This window comes from Mauremys reevesii, linkage group 2 (assembly GCF_016161935.1).
Source record: "Mauremys reevesii isolate NIE-2019 linkage group 2, ASM1616193v1, whole genome shotgun sequence".
NCBI lineage: Eukaryota > Metazoa > Chordata > Testudines > Geoemydidae > Mauremys > Mauremys reevesii.
This window is the reverse complement of record NC_052624.1, coordinates 100,882,364-100,903,140: the sequence shown is the minus strand read 5'-3', so window position 1 is coordinate 100,903,140 and position 20,777 is coordinate 100,882,364.

Sequence of the window (20,777 nt, the reverse complement as noted above, 5' to 3'; positions counted from 1 at the left end):
CTCTGAGTGACATAACTTACATCGACATAAACAGCAGTGTAGACCATGCCTCAGAGTCCAAGAAGTGGCAGGCCAATGGGCCACCGGGCAGCTAAGGGAAAGAGGGAACATTTAGGTAAAACACAGCAAGAACCTTTATGTTTTGGGCCCTAGAAGAAGAGACTGGGGCTAGGAGATTGCTCCTCTTGCTGTGTTTTACCTCAGTGTTCATGACTGGTTGAGACACTCCAGATTTATATGCAAGGGGACTGGATGTAGAGCAATTTCACTGGAGGAAAATGGCTTCCCCTTAGTTGGACATAGCCACAAGGTTGCTGGCATCTATGACATATTTCTGGTCTTATCTGTTTATCCAATCATTTCTGAAGAAGGCAGTTTGAGTGGGGAAGATTTCTCCATCTCGCCTTCACTCTCTCTGTAAAGGTTTGTGTGTGAAAGGGAAGGTTAGTTACTGCAATTGCCTTTGTATCATATTTGTTGCATTGTGATTAGAGAGTTGGGACAGGCAAATATAAATAGAAAAAATCATTTAAATTACAAACCTGACTATTTATTTTTGTCCCCATACACACTTTTTAACATAATGTTCTTTTGGAAAATGAACATATAAATCATGTTTGGCTTCACTGAATCTATCCTCTGAAACTACCTTATTTTATATACATCATCTTACATTATAGCACCAAATGAATTAATATTTTTGACAGACAAGCTTGGACTACTCTTAGAGTCAATGCAGACATTCCGTTCCCTGGCTCATATTTAAGAGTGACTCTTTGCTTGTCACAGAAAGAAAAATGTGAACTATTATTTAATTTGACTAGGAGCATCAGAAGATTTCACATAAAGACATACATTAAGAACATTCTCAGCCACCACACTTTTTTGTGAGGCAGCAAAATGAATAATCACATTCTTGTTCCAGAATTTCCTAGGCATCCTTTTAATCTTTTCTGATATGTTTGGAATAACAGTGATTCTGAAGATACATGATGATCCTATACTGAGGAAAATATAAGGCAATATATTATTTAATTTTATATCTGAGAGGCAGCTCCTACTGAAGTAAATGGAAATTTTGCTACTGACTTTAGTTGAATCATGTTTAGTCCCATGATCAAGAGGTTGTTTTTTTTTGCTTGTTTGTAACATGAAAACCATAACCTACTGTAAGAGTCCGACACTGCAACCTTTATTTTTTGTCCACAGTCCAAATGGAGGGCTTGAATCTGATCACATTTACTGTCATGCTCCATTTACTTCAAGGAACTGCTCCCCATTTAGATCAGTGTAAAAAGATCAGTAGGACCCAGAGCCTGGACTATGGGATTATCTGTGGAACTACTTGCCATGAGTCAGGATTACTCATGACACAAGTTGGGTGAGGTAATATCTTTTATTGGACCAACTTCTGTTGTGAAAGAGACAAGGTCAGGTCAGAAGAGCTCTGTGTAGCTCGAAAGCTTGTCTTTCTCACCAACAGAAATTGGTCCAATAAAAGAAATTACCTCACTCATCTTGTGTGTCTAATATCGTCGGACCAACATGGCTACAAGGACACTGCATATAGGATTACTCATGTGAGTTATGGTTGCAGTATTGGACAACATGGCTTTCACAACACACAAAAGTTGCATCACATGAACTATACAAATATAATTTAATCAATGCAGTCTCCCCTCCCCTGAGTGTGGATTATACCGGTATAATGGTGCTTAAATAGGCATAACTGTGTCCACTGGTATTTACAGAAAAAGGAGTAAACTATAACAGTAGAACCACATTCATACTGATTCCACTGCATCCCCAGTAGGGGTTGTACTAATATTGTATCAGTAAAAAAAATCACTCCCTAAACCTACACAGTTATACTGATATAAAGGGCTTATCTACACTGGCAATTAACAGTGCTGCAACTTTCTCGCTCAGGGGTGTGAAAAAACACCGCTCTGAGCACAGCAAATTGCAGCACTGTAAAACACCAGTGTAAACAGTGCCCCAGCGCTGGGAGCTGCACTGCCAGTGCTGATAGCTAGGCCCCTCATGGAGGTGGGTTTTTTAGAGTGCTGCGATGCAACCACACAAGTTGCATCGCAGTGTAGACTAGCCCAAGTGTAGATGAAGCCTAAGTATGGACTTGCTTATCTCTGTGGTTTCCAGCCTTTTTAGGGGGGGAGGGAGCGTTCTCCTGGGTTGGGATTGATGGATGGGTGCTTCTCCTACATCATGACTGGACACAGTTAATGCTGTCTTCCCCCCCCCCTCCATTTTCGGACTCTTTTCTCCCCACGCCCTCTTCTTGTTTCCCTTTCTGGATATTTTTCCTCTAATTCATTTTTGCTCTTTTAAATGCCTTTTGCTGACTCTTCTCTTCCTTTCTCATAGCTACGGCCCCATTGCCTACCTTTCCTCCATTCAGTGGAATGCCACTGAGAGCAGGGCAGACCAAAGCTGAGCTAAGAGCCATGGGATAAGTAAAGAAGAGGTTGGTCTGATGGACTCCTAGATCAGCTGGACTGATAGTTCAATGTGAACTGCTCCTGCAGCCAGCTACATTAGGGGCCACAGTGGCACAAACGAAGGAAAGTGGGTGGCTGAAGAGAGCCACACATTTATGTGTGTGTGCATGTGTGTAATCCTAAGTCAACAGGGTTTCCATCTAACTTTCTAAAAAGGTTCACCTTTGGCCAAACATGGAAAATTTCAACCCCAAAAGTATATTTTTCTGACAGTTATGAGCATATGAAAATATGAGAGTTATAATGGAAAGCATTTTAAACCTTAACTATACCATTAGCTGCTAGTGAATGACACTGTATAACAAAAATGGTGGATAGATGATAACTGGAAATAGGTATAAATCAAAAGCTGATATCTTAATACCTTAAACTGTGGGAAAGTTTGAATCCAGAAACAAATTATACTTTCATGGGCCCATCTCCAATAACATTTTGGCTGATTGATTTTCTAATTTTAATTCTCATCCCACCCCAGCCCCCATCTGCACACACCCAATTATTTTAGAAATGTGTAAAGGGAAATAAATAAAAGTATTTGTTTGGAAAGAAGGATGGGGTTTGGCCCATTGCATCTAAACAATGCCACATGGTGTACATAAAAGAGAATGGAAAAAAACATTTTAATGACAGATTGTAGCTACAATACTGCCAGACACTAAAATATGAACCATTGTTATATTCCTAGACAAAATATAAAAAAGAAAATGAGTTTTTCAAGACGGTGTCTAATCTTTCTCTCTTCTTGCACCACTGCTTCACTGAATCTGCAGCATTATGTCTAGTATTTTCATAAGTCAAGATTTTTGTTTTTGCACAGTTCAGCACATAATCAAATTTCTTAGCCAAACTCTTCTCTGTTCTAATAATGGGCTTGCCCTAGCAAAAAAGGGAGCAGAATTTCACCTCTTGAATATTAAAATTTAATAGATGGGTTAGTGCATTATTTTATATTTAAAATTAAATACTGTATTTAACACAAAAAGTCCTTTCTATTAGGAACAGCTTTGCCAGACTGCCACCTTATAGTATACTTTTTAATTAAAGGTATTCTTTTTCTGCTGTTTTTTTTAAATTTAGTTTTGAAATAGATATTCCTGAACAAATATGCATTGAAAATGGCCTCTTGCTTATTCCTGTTAGACACTTACAGGAGGTGTGTTTCCCAACTCTGTCAGACATTTTGTTGGCCCTCTCAGCAGTGAACCTGGTCCTTCCAGCTGCGCCTCATCCCTCCGACATTTTTCCCTGGCTGCTCCCGTCTCCCTAAGGAATTTTCCCCCAGTCCTTCCATCTGCTTCCCCAGAATAATGTTTCCTTGGCATTAACAGACATTCCTCTAATCCTCTTGTTCCATATTCTAGACACTTTGTAATATTGGGAAAATTGCCGGAGTAATCAAATGTCTGGCATAATGCTGTCCAACCTATTGAGGCAAGTTTTGCATATTCCAAGATATTTTACTTGACAAGAACAGCCATCAAAAACAGTAGAAGAGGAAAACTCCAAGTGCTGCATATAACTTTTATTTTGGGATTGGTCCTTTGCTGGTCTTGGTCAGTGTGTGTGTGTGTAAGGGGAAGGGGAGAAAAGGAAGAGAAAATACAAAATTTTTTGAGCATGCTCAGCTGAGGTGAAAAGCCTGAGTTTTAGAGGTGTTGAGTGCTTGCAGCTCACACTGAGTTCATTTGGAGCTGTGGGTGACCAGTTCTACTGAAAATAATCTTAAGCACATTCTTAAATCTGTACCTATTCAGCAGCAGCACTTCCTTTGCTGAAAAGGGATGGACTTAAAAGTGCCATGAAGGACTGTTGGAGTCAATGGGACTTAAACATGGGCTTAAGTGATTTGCTAAACCATGACCTAGGATTTTAGCAATGCCTAGTGGCCCTTAACCCCTTGCAATAACATCACAATGACATTTCCCTAGTTGACCTGACATACCAAAAGCTGTTGCTGGGACAAGCTGGAGGATGGAGATTGTAAATGTTTTATTTCAATACACACATCTTTCCCAAGATCTCAACAGTTTACTTTTAGGGATGTATAGCTATCCTCTTCCGCACTGCCTTTACCTCAGGGAGGTGAGAAGCCACCCTTTAGAGCTCTGTTCATTTTAAATGAGGTGTGAACTATTGGGGCAATTTTAAACGCTACCTTAGAGTCAATTTCTTTCTCTCAATTTCTTTTAAAAAACAAAGAAAAACAAAATGTGAAAAACTATGGTAAATTCAATATTAAAGCTACCCATTAAGATCCAGCAAAGCCATGAAATACAGGAGTTAAGTTTCTCATAGTAGCACAAGGAGATCATCAGGATGAACAGCATCAGCCCACGCCAGTGGAACTTTCCTGATATTGGGCTGATTTCATGAGTCTGAGTAGAAACTGTACACACCCGCAAATGATGATCTCAAATAAGGAATAATAAATCTAAGAAAATCATAGACCACTTGTAAGCAATTCATGAGAAGAAAATGATGTTAAATTCATCAAATGGAGTTTCTCTAAATTGACGACTCAGTTTGATTTCAAACAGGATTTCCTTAAGCTCATATCGATCTTCATAATCACATTAACAAATACTGATGATCCTACTTTTCTCCTTTTGGAAACAAACTAAACTGCCTTTAACCACTGCAGAGACCTTTATGATATTTTTTTCTGAACCAAAGCCAGATTATAAACCATTTACTTCCTCCCTTGCCCATCAGCAAGCATGCAAAAGATTAGCAAGGTCTGGACTAAATTTTCTCTTGCAAATGATATCTTTTAGAGGGGTCTTCCTTTCTCAGGGACATTTTCAGTTGCCCGGTTCCTACTGGTTTGACAATTAACATCTACACTGGTCTAAGGAATCTCTCTTTCCCATTGGCCAGACCATTTCCCTACTGGCTATTTCATTCATTAATAAAATGTTCACTGATCTAGGCAGCTTCATTCTCAATAAATATTTTTGTTAGAAGTGCTGTAATAGAAATCCCCTTCTGAAGAAAGTGTCTGTCTGTCTGTCTGTCTATCTATCTATCTATCTATCTATCTAATCTATAATTGCACAGTCGTCCAGATTCATTATTGGGATTTTTCTTCTATTGCTGTAGCATTGAGCAGAAGCTAATTCTAAAGAGAAATACTGAAGCTGATGGACTAATGAACAGACCTGGTATAGAAAAAAATATGTTTTGGTGGTTTTTTGTTCATGACTCAACATTTCCTAGTTCTGGCCTGACTGGAAAGGAAATTGCCAAAATCTAGTGATAAAATTCTGTTCTTGTGCTATTTGCAGCCTGTCTGGAAACAGGAAGTACCAAAAATTTGACATGACTTCCTGTCCTTGCAAGATTTCCAACCTAATTTTCCAGAATAGATTCTGGTAGTTCAAATAAACAGCTAGCATTCTGAATGCTTATTTGACCCAAAACTCCAGGCTTCACTCAGAAGGGTCGCTCAGCAGTGGTAATAAATTACTTGGTTGGATTTTCATTTTAAAAAGGCAAAGAAGATGATTAATAAAAAAGAACTTTTAACTTTTCTCATTAATTTATGAATCTTGCACAAGTTGGCCTTTTAAGTGTTCCAAAGACTTTATTTACATAAAAAGGTACTGTGTGTGATTTTTGTGAGCTTAAAGAATAACATCTTTTTTTAAAGAGTTGAGTAGCAAAAAAATAGAAAACAATAAACATCTGCATATCAAAATGAATATTTTTTAGCTTTTAAGAGTGAAAAGTTCAATTTATTTCATGTAGTTTTAATTATATGAGACACAACCATCAGGATATGTGGGTTTTTCTTAGCATGAACATCAGATTATAATTTGCCTGCTGCCAGAAAAAAACTGTGCTGAGAAACAGATGGTTTTAAAAGTATATCATTTGTTTTGATAAATATTCAGCATTATATAGCACAGTGCATATACAAACATATTATATAGTGCTGCAAATTTACCCACTTCTTACAGCACGGTTCTCGGTGAAACAGGAAGAGAGATTTTCTGCAGATGTGTGTTTTACTTGGCAAGTGAGCAGAGAGGGACTGTTCTTTGTATAGGAGACATGATAGCCCAACATGAGAAAGGGAGGAAATGAGATGAGGGTTGGGAAGTGCTTGGAGTGGTGGATATGCCAGGGGAAATTAAAAAACAGATATAGAAGGGGCTTTCTATGTGATGATGAGATAAGAGATGGAAGGATAATGGAAAGATCCAAGGAGGAGGCAGTATGGTCAGAAATTTGGAAGGGAAAGATGATTTTAGCAGAGGCATTGTAGATAGACTCAATGGGAACATTGAGATGAAGGGAGATCAGATAGGAGAAGGTTACAGTAATCAATGCAAGAGAGATACCAGGGCAGGGAAGACACTGAGGAAATAGTAAGCTACAAAGATATTAAGAGAAAGAAGTGCCAGCACTTAGTGTGGGACTGGGTATGTAGGTTAAAGGAGAGAAAAATGACAGGCCTGGGAGACTGAAGGATAGGGGAGATAGAAAAGGAAGGAGAAAATGGATTAAGAAGGAAAATGAAAAGTCCAGAAGAAGAGATGTCTGATGAGCAGTTTGAGATGCAAGACTAAATGTAGGTATTGAGGTAGAGTTGGGAATCAGAAGTGTTAGGTAAAGTCAGGGAAGGAGGATATAGGTCACTGAGAGAGAGTGAAGAAGAAAGGATCAAGAACAGAACCCTGAGGAATATCAACAAGAAAAGCGAGTGAGAAGACGATGAGGAACCACTGGAAATATAGAAGGAATGATCATCAAGGAAATATAGGAGAAGGCAACGTGGAGAGAGAGGATTGTCATTGTTGAAGTGCAGAGGTTGGAATGTACATTTGATGTGCTTCAGGTCAGAGCTGCCGCAGAAGAAGTCAAAGCAGTGAGAGGAAATAGCGTGCTCCAGGATTTTGAAGAAAAGAGGGAAATAAGATGGTAGCCAGAGAGAAAAACCATATCAAAGAGAGGAAACATAATTTTGCTTGCAAGAAGAGAGAAAGGAACCAGAGGAGAAAGCACAGTTTAAAGATAAGGGATTAAAAAGGGAATTGAAGACCAGAAGGAACTGGGTCAAGAGCACAGATTGAAGCAGAAGGTTTGATTTTCCTTTTTCTTACACCAGTGTAAATCGAGATGTAAAACCAGCGTAAATGAGATAAGAATCAGGCTCAGAGAGTAGTTTTGAGACCAGAAATTAATGAGGAGGTGGTAGAATTAAGATTGAAAAGAGGTAGGAAAAAAGGAGGACATGAGACCTTGTTGAATATTGCCCATTTTGGCAGCCCTGTATACTGGAGCACTTGGTTTATCCAGAGAACAGGTACAGCACAACTGGCAACAGTACAAATAAGGTATGTCAACCCTAACCTGATAGGAATGCCTCTAGGTGTCAGAAGTAATTTTATTCTCTATGCTTATTCAATAGTTGATCTCTCAGAGAAAACTACCAACAAAAGTGCCAATTATAATGGTGTTTTTAATAACAAATATTTTTTCATTGGGAACTGGACCCATTTCACACAGATCCCCATGTATATTTCCTACAGTAAATGACTTCTCGTCGTTGCATCCCTGGTCCAGATTTGAAATACCTTATTAGTGGTAAAAGGTCCAACTAATAATCCCACTAGTTTTCTATTCCTCCCCAAATGGCAATATCTGAAGAGATTATGGGTTTCTAGCAGCAAGTCTCTGAACCATTCTTCCAACCTGGGCAGAATGATTAAGGAGTTCAGGGGACAGCAGTTCTTATTGCTTCAGCAGAAAGGTTCACATTCCTTTAGAGCCAGAAGAGAGCAGAGACCTGGCCATTCCACTTTGTGATCAGGGACGACTCTTAGGGACATTACATAGGCTAGTACCCAGTGCTCAAGATAGATTTAGATTAACACTGGTGCAATGGGTATTGGGCTGTGCATGCCCTCTTCCCAGACACTTTTGCAGGAGAAAGCAGATTTATTTTTCCATGCTGACTTTGCCTTGGGTATAACATCATCTTTGTAACTGGCACCAGATGGCCTGTAGTACAGTTTGTTCCAGTAATATTTGTTGTTCCCATTTCAACATGTGATATTCACTTGTCAATCTCATGTCTCCAGCCCACAGGTTGCTTTCATATGCTGTTGCTGCCCTTTTGTATTGATTTTTTCCTTCCTCTCCAATTAACACAGCAAAATACTGACTTCCATTACACCTCAACTATCTGAAACACACTATCATGTTTCACCCTAGGGCATGCTAATCCTAGGATTGTCATGCAAACCATTGTTATGGATCACATTGGTATTGTTATTTAACAGTTAGAACAGGGAGTCTAAACTTTTGTAGTCTCTTTCCAGGCCTGCCACTGATTTATTGTGAAATCTTGGAACCAATTGTCTTCCATTGACTTCAGTGGGAGTTATGCACATTCAGCTCTTCTGAAAAGTGGGTAGTAAATTTCTCTGTGCTTTGGTTTACTCATGTGTAAAATGGTTGTGCTGGTACTTACTTATCTCCTAGAGCTGAGGAAGGGGGAAAAAGCTCAGCCTGTATTCAGTGCTTTACTGTACTGGGATTTCACCATATATTCTATTGTAATGTGTGTGTGTTATTCTAAAACAGGAGCAAATTGTGCAAGGTTTCTTGACAAACTCTGAATTCCATTGTAAGTGTGTTGAACATCTGAAATGTTTATAATGAGCTCGTGTGCTAGAACGCAGGATTTGGGATCCATGCACAGTACTGCGTTAATGCGGGGACCGCGGTAAAATGAATTGCAATTAAAGTAATTAAATTTGGGATCCATGGCTGCAACCGCATTATATGCGAATTTGAGCTATACAGACGTGCGTTCTAGCGAAGGTCCAGTGTATTGCATAAGAACCTAAGGCCATGAGGGAGCAACAGCCAGAATCGTTGTGTTTAATAGAGTGGAACCAAGGTAGTATCTTCAAGTAACAAAAGCTGTTGGCAGATCTGTATTCACTGTTCTAGTTTCACTTTGCAGAGGTTGGTGTGAGCATTTGTTTTTAATTCACCCACATGGGTTCACACTCACTGAATTTCCCTTTAACAATAAGTGAAACAAACCCCAAATTCAGCAATAAAGCTTGGCCAGAAATAATCCTTTAAAAATAAAATTTCACATACAGTAATATTTCATTTATCTTTGGTTTACTCTCAAGTTATGAGTTAGAAGAACATACCAGCCAGTACAAACTGTGCTTCTAGGGCTCAATCGTCAGCTCTGCTGAGTGAGAAATATGGGTTGTTGCCTTTTTGCCTCCCTGAATCTGGTCTGGTTGGAGACCAAAATGACCCCCATCATATAATAGAGCAGCTGTCAGGCTACTCTAAATTAGGCTAACTGTAGCCAGTCACTCTGCCAAACAACATCTGGCTAAGTGCCCTTGGCATGCCCCCATGTGAAGCAGTGAAGGGGGAAAAGTGAATATTTTGGCTTTGTGCCATCCAAAGACTCTCCTGTCTCAGGGACAAATGCTCAGCTACAATGCACTAGGACTGAGCCTCCAGATTACATTAAAATGTTGTACCCATCACAGTTACAAACTGAACAGTGTTTATAAACCAATAAATCATTCCCTTAAGACAATTTATTTTGCTTTGTATGAAGTAAAGAAATTGTGGCTTGAGCTTGATGGATCTTTTGTGGGAACTACAGGCCGAATCCTTTGCTATGGGCCACATCAGTGGGTGGCTGTGTGCAAAAGAGGCTTTATACTCCCTTGATCCTGCTGCAGCCTCTGTGCAAATATTCCCCTGCACCAAGTTAGAGCAACAGGGGGCTTTTATTTTTTTAAAGATCATCCCTAAATGTGTTCTTTGAATTTTATGGAGGTTCCCTAGGCCATTAAAACGGGGGAGATGTCTGCACCTAGGGCAGCCATTTTATTTGACTGAATTACATAGAGACCATCTCCGGGAGAAAATAGCTTTAAAAATATTTCTGGCTGGTTTTCTGATTTCAGAGCAGAAGGGAAGAGAAAAATTGAAGAATGATCACTAAAGGGTTGGAACTACCACCATTTACATATGGAGGGATAGAGTTTATGTGGAGATCAGCCACCCCAAGCAGCTAAAGTGAACTGTTGCAGAGGCATGTGCTAGACAATACCTTGTGCTGCCCCTAATTTTGTGTGCTTGGACTTGTTGAACACAAAGCCTTTTGCTTACATGGATCTTCTCCAGATAGGGTGTACTATGTAAACAGATGGGGGAACTGATGGAATAGATTGGATTTTGTATGATTGTGTTTCTGTATGTCTTAATGGTAAATTCAAAATTTCAGTCTGGCCAACTGATCACATGTCCTGCCTAATTGTTCTTTATTTTATTGATCTTCTTACTTTAATTCTGAAGAGATGGGACTGACAGCCAGGAAGGGAAGCCTGTCTCCCTTGAAGTTAGGGTGGGGTTACTTTAGCTAACTTGGGCACAGGTTCTGCAATGGAATTTGTATGAGTGGACTTCTGTGCCCATACAGAACCCTATTATCTACAGTGGGCTTTTGCATGAACACAGGAGTCCACCCATATTTATCCAGTTGTTACCAAGGCCCTACACCACGACATATTCCCTTTTGCCTGCTTTCTATGATGTTTCTCTCTGCAAAAATGCTAGAATTTCTATTATAACGCTTCTAAATCTCTTACAAATTTCAAAGGAATAACTACTCATTAACAAAAACTAATTTCTAACATGAATGTATTACTTAGTAACCTAACCACAATAAAATAAAGCAGCCAAACATTGATTGTAAATGCAGTATACTCAGGAGGTAATACAAGAATCAGCAAGCATCAGAGCCCACTCAGTCACAATAAGCAGAGGGGTGTATTCTGTAGAAGCAATGGAGGTTCACTAGATAGAGCGGAAATGCAGACGGAACTGTAAATGAAAAAGTAGCCATCCTTGTCTCTCTACACTATGTACTGAAGAGTAGTTTGACTTAAGTAATGGCACTGTACACCTAGCAATTTACTCTAAGAACTTCCAACAAAACTACAAGGGTTGTTCTGGAAACTGTTACATTAGTATAGATATGAATAGTGTTATGCGAATATTAGCTAATTCAAGTTCATCACTACCTGTCTAGGTTCTTATATTCGTTCCCATCACCATAGGATCTCGGTGCCTCCACATGTGTAACAACAATATTTTTCTCATGGGTCATCCTAAAGGTCATCACACCACCTTAGAGATCAGTCTGACCAGACATGCCAAACCTGCGGGAAAAAACACAGAAATTGGGCTTGGTTTTGGCTTAATGGGCTTGTGAGTTGCTTGTTGGCTAGTTTTTGGCTTGTTGCTTGGTTGGCTTGTAGCTTGTTCCTTTTTTCTTTTTTTTTTAATCAGCTCCTGGCAAGCAGAGGCAAGGGAGGGAGAAAGTCAGGGGTGCACAGCAAGCCCACCACAGTCCCAGACTGCACGCTGGGAGGATCTAGTCATATAGAGTGTTGGGGTACTTAGGGATTGGCTTATTTTGGCCTTGTTTTGAAATGGTATTAGCTTGATTTTTGGCTCATTATGAAAGTCGGGTTGCTTATTTACCACGTGAAAGTTGGCAGCTGTGAGTCTGACCCTGTTTTGTGCAGTTATTTACACCTGTGCAAAGTGGGGGTAAAAGGCTACATAGAATGTTAGCATTTTATACCCACCTGTGCCCACTTTCCATAGTAGTAAATTAATACATGATGCAAGGCAGAGCAACGTCATGCCATAATACCTCTCCTCACATCAGGATATAATGACTGACACAAATTGTATTGTGTCACATATAATTCAACAAACTAAATCTGGACAGGTCTAACCATTCACAGAAACTTCATTCATAAAAATTATTGCAAGTTCGATAGATACTTACTGCTCGGTTTATTTAAGGGCAGCCGTGTGCTTTTATTTTAAAAATTGGGACTATAGCACAGCTTCACAAGTTCTCAGCATTTCTATCTTATTTAGTTAAAGGAACCAAGGCTCCATAATATGTACAGACAATAAAAGCTGATACCATTGGATCCTATGCTTCAGAGCTCCTTTTATCCAAATTGAATGTCTTACTTGATCTTTAATTGGGTCAATGGCTGCATCTAGCGGATATGTTCACACACACATATGTTAAAACAAACCTGCATAGAGTTTTAGGGTCTGATTCTAATGTTACGCTGCTGAAAATCAAGACTAACCTTATTGAAATCAACAAGGAGTCCGGTGGCATCTTAAAGACTAACAGATTTATTTGGGCATCTGAGGAAGTGAGGTTTTTCACCCACGAAAGCTTATGCCCAAATAAATCTGTTAGTCTTTAAGGTGCCACTGGACCCCTTGTTGTTTTTGTGGATACAGACTAACATGGCTACCCCCTGATACTTATTGAAATCAGTGCAGTTATACCAGTATAAAATTGGCGTAAGTGAAAAGAGAAGCAGACCAAGTGTTTTTGTTTGTCATGGCGCATCTGTCATGCATATCTGCTCTAGTTGGATCACAGTCTTAACTGTGTTACTAAGACAACCAAAAACAATAGAAATTGGCAACCTTAGCACATGCTGTGTTTAAATTAGGAAATATCTGCCTAAAACGCATAACAGTTTTTTAAAATATTACAATTAGATGGTTTTATAGAGTGGATTATATTCTTTTTCATTTAACTCTGGCAAACTGTTGAGTTAATCAGGGATGCAGCTACACTGTATGTATGCTATGAGGGATGACTAGCTGATTTCATTTGCAGCAGTATGTGAAAGCTGCAGAGAGAAGCTATGCTCAAGTTGAGAAGTTTGAGCTGTTAAGTTGGAGGGAGAATAATATGCAAGAATACCAAGCAAAAGTCAAAGCCAGAGATGGCCATTTGGCAACCAGTTTCCTTAAGACTGACATTTACAGAAGAAAGCAAAGTAGGCGGAAGAATGTGTATCGAGAGAGGTGGGTTTGGAGGGCGGGGGGTGCATTGATTGCTCTACAAACATGGCTCAAATAGATCTGTGTCAAGGGGTGGGGAAGAGTAGTCTTTCCTGATTGAGTTTTGTCTGCTCTTGTTTGTTGAGATTCTAAAAGTGCTTGTGGAATTTTTGATATTGACCTGCACTAGGCACCCCACCTCTCATGACTGGGAAAAAATTGAAAGGGGACACCGGGTATGCTAAAAATGATGTACATCATTCCCTCTTCTCCCAAACAAGTGTTTGTTACACCTGTGCTCAAAAAATCATCTCTTTGCGCTAACAGTTTTGTTAATTATAGCCCTGTCTCTAGATTCATTTTTGAAAGAGATTATTGGGAAGGCCATTGCAAAGCAGCTTTGTTATTAATTGAAGTTCTCAGGTTTTGCTGAATTTTTTCGATCTGATAGTTCATTGTGGAATATCCTCCAACAGGTTGCAAGTTGTGTTTTAAGCCATCAATTTATTTGCTAAATATCCTCAAAACAATTATGATTACTATAAATGTATTAGTTCCAATGTACTTTACCCACATTTGTGAGCTTTCTATTACTGTATAGATTGTGAAAAGTTTGCAACAAGTTTTGAACACTTAAAATTTTAGCTGTGTTGGTTAGCTGTGATAAGTCATATGGTTTTGTATCGGTTCCCTGATTGGATATGCATAACACTTATGATCAGGCAGAGGGCTTGAAGAAGTCATTGGTGTATGCATCTCTTAGTGTAAGGTAGCAGTGTAGGGAGAAGGTCCAAGTAAACAAGTCTGGAGGGTATTTAAGATAGTGCTAGACATTTTCCTCTCGGTATCACTTAGGTTTTGCTCAAAACATCATTCCTTGAAAAAATAGGCTTCTGTAAGATTTCTTGGCTGGGTACGGAATTTAAATTTAATTTTCTCTCATCATATTCATAATGTTGCCAACCCCAGCCATTAAAAAATCATGAGTTCGGTCCAAAAGATCAATATGTTGACTTTAAAATTGTGACAGTTTTAAAATATGGTATTTTGTGGGTTCTTTTTATTTGCCTTTCAGGTTTTGGAGGATTTGAACTTCATGCTTTGAAGCTTTTCTCTGCAACCAAAGGGCAAGAAACTTTTTTTTAAAATTACAGCTGGATTCTCACTAATCATGACTCCAGGAGTAAGGGCATTTAGAAAAACACCTGCTATCAGGAGACTCATGAACCCCCTGCACTGGTTGTGTCAATTTCCTATGTAAGTACTTGAGCATGCAAGCTTAATATTTGAGCTTTATATTTAATATTTGAGCTAGGTGAGCCTTTATGCAAGTGAAACTTGATCAGTTTCATGTTAATGAAAAACAGAAACATAAAGATGTGATTGGAGCAAATACTTGTGGCTTTATACTTTTGTGGCAGAATCTGGCTCCAGACTTTAGGTGAAACTCTGGAATCCAAGGGGGAAAAAAAGAATGGTACTAAGGCTTTAGTGGCCTTCAGTACAAGCAAGACATGAACCTCAGCTGTATTCTCAGCTGGGAATCATCTATTCTTCTGTGTTGATACTATTATCAGACAGGAGGTCATTGTGGTAATTAAAGCTGAGAAATATATAAACATGGGAAAGTATTTATTACGTTTCATGTTTTATCTTTTACAGACATTGTGCTGATAGGATACAAATGTCCCTAACAAGACATTGAAAACAATGGGAACATTTTGTATTTTAACCTTCTCAATTGCTTAGCTACTACTTGTTTTAATGAGAAGCTAGTTTCAGAAAGATGTGGGGACAAGTCAGAAAATAAAACTACAGAAATATTTCTGAAGTTATTTCAGTAGTAACACAGGAAAAGTCATCACAGTTATTTCAGAGATGAAAGTATATGCCTCCACTAAATCGTTTCAGCGCATTCTGTTTTGACTTCATAAAACTAGGATTGTGGTATTTTGCATGGCATGAGATTTACCCCTTTATGTGCTGGGTATATAGTTGTAAATCCAGACTAACTTCACTGAAGTCAGTAGATTTACTCTGGATTTGCATTGGTGTAACTAAAAACAGAATTTGGTCATTTGTCATTGCCCCATATATTATCAGTTGATCTATCTAAGGTGCTGGAAATGCCATGCTGTTGACTAATATTCCCTTTTGTAGACAGGTACAAATAGAAGGCAGTACTTCTACTAAAAGGTATACTAGCCAACTTGGACATTTGTGGGGAGTGTTTTTGGTGCAATAAGTATAGATGGAAAAAGGCTCAAAAAGTTTTTTCTTTCTACTGTTCGTTATGACCTGTTCTACATATCTCTTATTTTGCCTTTGGCTAAACGTGGCCATTTGATACAAAATGACAAGATAAATATCTTAGTATAAATTAAATATAGCATTAATAAAAATAAATTCTAATTTGAGGAACAATTTACTGCAGTGCATACGTTGATAGGTGCTGGAACTAGGGATGCAGGGGGTTCTGCAGCACCCCCACAACTTGAAGTGGTTTCCATTATATACAGGGATCATAGTTTGGTTCAATGGCTCTCAGCACCCACACTATAAAAATTGTTCCAGCACCCCTGCATAAATTGATATTTTACAAAGAAAAAAAGGGAAGCAAGAGCAAAACACATGACCCTTAACTTTTTTTTTTTTTAGCATTGCCAGAGCGACATCTGAAAAGCATCTGAGCTTCCTTTTTCTAGAAACCACACACCCATCCCATTAGCAAAATGAAGTCTGGGAACATCCAAAAACATATGTCCACATGATTGTCTTCTTGACAAGAGAGAATGAGACAAAAGCAAGTTGAATGAAAACAAAATGTTCTTTGGATTGCTTGACAGAAGTTCATTTTGTTGATTTCATTGCTATTACATTTGCCAAGCTCAAGGCAACATTCTTGTTATAGCTGCGAAGTTCACAAACTGCATGAAGATTTACTTTGTGATACCACACATGTTGATTAAATACACACATGTATATGTTATATCTTCCTGAATATCAAAGATATCTTACTTTATATGTTTTATGTCTTTATTATCTGACCAACACCCACATTTTTTGCATAATCAGGCAGTTTATTAATCAGGCCAGCGCACATGTCACCTTTCTCCACTACTTGTCTGTTATGAATAAAACTAGATAGAAGAAGATGGCTCTCTTCTCTGCAGCTGACTTTCTTATGGATATTGTCCAGTAGACCTTCAGTGTGCTCCAGAACTGAAGGAATCTGGAGTACAGAGTGGTGGACAGTACAAACCTGGGGAACATAACCAAGCATTTCGGTTAACGCGAAATGTACTGTACAGGTTTGCTAGGGCTGGCCAGAAAACAAGAATTCCATTTTGTGAAAAATTTCAAGGTTTTGATGTTTGCATTTGTATAAGGGGGGAAAACCCCAAGTCCTTTCAAAATCAAATTTTCCATGAAAAAGCAGGAAGGGGAGACACCACCACAGAATAGCCTATTGGTTAGGGTACTCACTTGGGACACTTTGTCTGATTCAGAGCAAGAACTGGAACCAAGGTCTCCCACATTTCAGTTGAGGGTCTTAACCACCAGGCTGTAGACTCAGTCTCACTCTTATTCTGGCCTAGTAAATAATTATATTCACACAAAATGGAACAGCTGCAATCGGAGAGGCTGTGTGTGGAGGGGTGGGGGAAGGACGACTCTATAGCTTGGTAGCTAGGTCACTAATTCTGAAGCAGAGAAACTTTCTCAAAGAAAGTTTTGTCAAAATCAATATGTTTCCACAAAAAAGTTTCCATTTTGATGTACTGGCATTTTCTGATTTAAAAAAAAAACCAAAAACTTTTCATCAAAAAAATCCCCAAACCAGCTCTACTAGTTGTACCGGTTCATCTTAATTCCTGAAGTACACCCTGACCCAGGGTGCCTGGGGCAGCCCTCACTGAAAATGCCAAGGTAAAGGCAGGCTGCAAATGGGAGAGCAGATTTTCCCAAAGACTGGTGGTTAACACTGAAGTTAAACTCTTCAGTCAGTCATAAACTGTGCTTCTGATCCTCACACTGCTTATCAAGAAGCTAAAAAAGAAATCACACGGCCCCCTTTATTGCAATATATTTCTCTGGCTCCCAATCAGCACATAGGTTCAGTACAGTGAGAAGTTATTTAAAAAACTTTGCTCACTATGCAAAATGTTCTCGTGACCCCAAATGGTCAGCCACATTACCAGGTCAATATTAGTTTGGCTCTTACCCAAAATACCTCGCTGCTTGCCAATCTTTAGTGTCTAAAACTACTGGATTATTATAAATTAAAAAGAAAGAACAAGAAGAGAGTTGTTAAATGGTAAAGCAATCAGATTCATACAGAGACTTCAAAATCCATCTATCAGGTCCTTAGCAGTATTGGTGAGTTTGCTGGCTTGAAAGTCCCTCTGGAACACATCCACAGCTTGGATGGGTCATTCAGTCCTTTGTGGAGAGCTTCCTTTGTAGAAAGTTATTCCAGAGGTAAGAAGCAGGAATGAAGATAAAATGGAGATGATGCAGCTATGCTTTATATTCCTTTTGCCATGTGGCTTGTACTTCCTGTGTCCCAAACACAAGCTTCCCAGCACACGTCATGGAAAAGCCTTAGAGTTCTCTATCCAATGGCCCGCCCCTACATACCTTGCTGACTGATAAGGTGTATCCCCTGGCTCCTTTCAATGGGTTCTTTGTATAGCTGATGACCCTTGATGGGCCACTGAACAAGCTAGGCAGTGCTGATGCCAATCTGTCTTGGGGTGTCACCCAGAAACACAGCACAAATTTTGAAATACAGATATACCATACATATCTATAACTCACAATACAAAGGTGATACAAATATATAAACAAGACCATCATACTTAGCAAATCATAACATTTTCACAGACACTTTACATGGCATATCTAGTCAGATTCATTGCAATTTTATAATATTGGTGTCAAAAATATCAAAAAATGTTCCACATATTCCATACAGCATCACATATGTCAAAGCACTCTACCGAATATATGTAAGGGTACGTCTAGACTACCCGCCGTATCGGCGGGTAGCGATCGATTTCTCGGGGATCGATCTATCACGTCTCATCTCATCCCTGAACGCGCTCCCGTCGACTCCGGAACTCCACCAGCGCGAACGGCGGTAGCGGAGTCGACAGGGGGAGCCGCGGATGTCGATCCCACGCCGTGAGGACGAGAGGTAAATCAATCTAAGATACTTCGACTTCAGCTGTGCTATTCATGTAGCTGAAGTTGCGTATCTTAGATCGATTCCCCCCCCCGCCCCCGCCAATGTAGACCAGCCCTAAGCCTAGTGGCTTGAAGCTATAGTGAGTAGGGAGCTTGCTGTTACCATCTGTTGGTGAACAGGGGAAAAGTGGACTGAAGCTCCATAGGGAAGGAGCTGTATACTGCCATCTATTGGTGGATGGGAAAATATGTCTACAGAGTGTGGCAAATTGCCGGCACTATCATGATGGGTCTCGCGCTTTCTCTTTTTTGGGGAGGGTTCAGGGCGCCATTTCTTGCCCCTGAATTGGAATATTAATTGCCCCACTAGTGTCCTTGAGGAGGAGAGTGGAGAGGGAGGGACCTGGGCCCGCCCTCTACTCCAGGTCCCAGCCCAGGGGCCCTGAGGATAGTGGTGAACCACTTGAACTGGCAGTTCCTTCCCCTGGGCTACTTCCCTCTCCTGCCCTTTAACTAGTGGGGGGCTTCCTGCTCTCCCTCTGCACAAGCCAGGTGCCCCTTACCTAGGGTCTTGGACTTCTTAGCCCACCGCAGCACTCCTCCAAACTTTCCTCTGCTTCTCTTCAAACTGTTCTCTGCTCCAACTCCTTCAAACTGTTCTCTGCTCCAATACCAATCCTTTCTGCTCCAACTCCCGCACTGTCTGATTGAAGCAGGGGTTTTTATCATGTGACTGACTGCAGGTGCTCTAATTGGTTTCAGGTGCTCTAGTTAATCTATAGCAAACTTTCTTCCCCTTACAGGGAATAAGGCTCCCTTCTAACACTCTCCTACTGCCCTCTGGCCATGCTGTATCACATATCCCCCCAACCCCCGCTCAACACCATGGGGTTGGGCTACTTGGGATGAGAGGCAGTGTTGTTGCGATAGGCCATCAGCATTGCCATGTTGGCTTCCAGCCCTATGCTGTACCTGGAAATGGAAAGGCTGCAGGGATAGGAACCACCTAGTCACTCTTGCATTCTTCTCCTTGTTCCTGTGCATCCACTGGAGCGGGGCGTGGTCTGTCACAAGGGTAAACCGCCGCCCCAGTAGATAGTAGCGGAGAGTCTCCATAGCCCATTTTACCGCCAGACATTCCTTTTCAACAACAGCATACTTTTGTTCCCTGGGGAGTAGTTTCCGGCTGAGGTACAAGATTGGGTGTTCCTCCTCCCCTACCATCTGTGAAAGGACGGCTCCTAGCCCTACCTCCAAGGCGTCTGTTTGTAGGATGAATTCTTTCTCGAAGTCTGGGGCTATGAGTACTGGATGGCAGCATAGGGCTGTCCTTAAATCTGCAAATGCTTCTTCTGTCATATCAGTCCACTTTACTATCTCGGGGCCCCGAGCTTTTATCAGATCCATCAATGGCCCTGCTCTTGTGGCGAAATGAGGGATGAATCTCCGATAGTATCCTACTATCCCTAGAAATGCTCTGACCTGCCTTTTGTAGACTGGTTGAGGCCAACCTTGTATTGCCTCCACTTTGTTCCATTGGGGTTTCACCAAACCTCTCCCTACTACATACCCGAGGTATCTGGCCTCAGCTAGTCCTATCACGCACTTGAGAGGGTTAGCAGTGAGGCCGGCTTTCCGCAGGGCATCTAGCACTGCTTCTACTTTTCCTAGGTGCGTTTCCCAGTCAGGGCTATGGATGACTATGTCGTCTAGATAGGCGGCGGCATACTTGGCATGGGGTCGCAGTAATTTATCCATAAGTTGTTGGAATGTTGTAGGGGCCTCATGGAGTCTGAAAGGGAGGACAGTGTATTGAAACAGGCTATCAGGTGTAGAGAAGGCAGTCTTTTCCTTGGCATTCTTGGCCAGGGGAATTTGCCAGTATCCTTTGGTCAGATCCAGAGTGGTTAGGTATTGGGCCTTGCCTAACTGATCAGCTAACTCATCAATGCGTGGTATCGGATAGGCATCAAATTGGGATACTTCAATCAATTTCTGGAAGTCGTTGCAAAACCTCAGGGTGCCATCAGGCTTGGGGACTAGGATGATTGAGCTGGACCACTGACTGTGGGATTCTTCAATAACCCCGAGTTCCAGCATCTTCTTCACTTCCATCCTAATTTCTTCCCTTTTAGCTTCCGGTATTCGGTACAGTCTTATCGTCACCCTTACTCCGGGGCT